The sequence below is a fragment of the Canis aureus genome, chromosome 4 (genome assembly GCF_053574225.1).
Source record: "Canis aureus isolate CA01 chromosome 4, VMU_Caureus_v.1.0, whole genome shotgun sequence".
Classification (NCBI taxonomy): Eukaryota; Metazoa; Chordata; class Mammalia; order Carnivora; family Canidae; genus Canis; species Canis aureus.
Genome location: NC_135614.1, coordinates 65,467,848 through 65,469,835, shown reverse-complemented (window position 1 = coordinate 65,469,835; position 1,988 = coordinate 65,467,848). Strand labels below are relative to the sequence as shown.

The 1,988-nt window shown below is 38.3% G+C and overlaps 1 pseudogene; it reads left to right on the top strand.

Moving 5' to 3' along the window:
• Positions 1 to 733: 733 nt before the first annotated feature.
• Positions 734 to 1,342, top strand: LOC144311921 (cell division control protein 42 homolog pseudogene; annotated as a pseudogene).
• Positions 1,343 to 1,988: the final 646 nt, after the last annotated feature.

The following is a 1,988-nucleotide window of genomic DNA, read 5'->3' as shown; positions in this document are numbered from 1 at the left end:
GTAATGGAATACAACTATTAAATTAATTATTTTACTTACTATTAATATAAATGTAAACATGTATGGAGTATCCAAGTCCAAAGCAATGTTACTGTTATTGATGCTCAGATTGTTCTTTCTTTGCTTAGTGGGAACCTCTTCAGTTTGGCTCCTGAGTTCTTTTGATATAACCCTAATAGTATTTAAAATATTATTTACTATCTGGTATGACAATATGTTCCAGTATCATCACATACACTTCCTGCCCCAAACCTACAGTCAATTATCTCTCCAAAGAGCCCTGATATCTTTTAGTTGGAAACCATATTTTAAGACTACAGTCTGGATGCTAGTGGTTCTCATTGCTATTATGCAATGTTTTTGAGCCTTTTCAAAAGAAAGAACTAGGGAAGAATTTTTTTTTTAAGTTACCATCATATCACAAATTTATACTGATACTTTTATTTTTTTTATTTATTTTTTTATACTGATACTTTTAATTCGAAGCCAGAACTACAGGGTATTTCCTCTTCACTGGCTTTCCTCCAAATCCCAATTCTCAATGACAGAAATATTAGAATTGGAATGTTTTATACTAAATCATTTGCTTTGTCCTACAATGCACACATGGAAGTTTCATATTAACAATACTAGAGTGGAGGGGACTCTGTGTAGTGCTGCCAATGTCCTGTTGGAGCAACAAGGTCATCACTGATTTTGAAATATTTAAAGTGGATTCAGTGCTGTTTCAGCAATGCAGAGAATTAAGTGCAGTGTTGTGGGCAATGGTGCCATTAGTAACACATGTGTCCTGATATCCTACACAACTGATTTCCATCTGAGTATGTACTGACTATTTTTTGACAAACATGCAGTCATAGTTATGATTGGTGGAGAGCCATATACTCTCGGACTTTTTGGTACTGCAGGGCAAGAGGATAGTGACAGATGATGACGGCCGAGTTATCCACAAACAGATATATTTCTAGTCTGTTTTTCAGTGGTCTCTCCATCCTCACTTGAAAATATGAAGGAAAAGTGGGTGCCAGAGATAACTTACCCTTGTCCAAAGGCTCCTTTCTGGCTTGTTGGGACTCAAATTGACCTCTGAGATGACCCCTCTACGATTGAGAAACTTGCCAACAACAAACAGAAGCCTATCACTGCAGAGACTGCTGAAAAGCTGGCCCGGGACCTGAAGGCAGTCAAGTGTGTGAAGTGTTCTGCACTCACACAGAAAGGCCTAAAGAATGTATTTGACGAAGCAATATTGGCTGCCCTAGGGCCTCCAGAACTGAAGAAGAGCCGCAGGTGCATGCTGCTATGAACATCTCTCTAGAGCCCTTTCCGCACAGCTGTTGTCAGCGTCATTCTAAAAGCAATGTTAAATCAAACTAAAGATTAAAGGTTAAAATTCGTTTTTGCAAAAATGACAAATGCCCTGCACCTTCCCACAGGCACTCTGGTGTGAGACAAGGCCTGTAGGGATGATCTCCTTCCACCTCTCAGTACTAGTTTATTAGAGTAACTGTGTATTGTCAGAGGTGATTAATATGAGTTTTTGTTTTGTTGTTTTAAAAAAATTGTTTAAAAGCAAGACATGCTTATGATGACTCTATAACAGACTAATTTGGGTCATTGAAGCTGCTCCCAGACTCCATCTATCCACTCTGGAGAATAATCTGGGATATTTAGTTTTTTTGTTGTGTGGGGGCAGAGCATGTGTTTGGAGTTTGTTTTTATTTAGTCATTTTTAAAAATATTAATTAATTAATTAATTAATTTATTTATTTACTTATTTAGAAGAGACACAGAGAGAGGCAGAGACACAGGCAGAGGGAGAAGCAAGCTCCCTGCAAGGAGTCTGATTTGAGACTAGATCTGGAACCTGGATGCTAAGGGCAGACACTTAGCTGCTGAGCCCCCCAAGCATCCCCATTGAGTCATGTTTTTAAAGTTCATTAACCACTGGACAGCCTTATGGTTTGATGGATTGATGGACAGCCTTT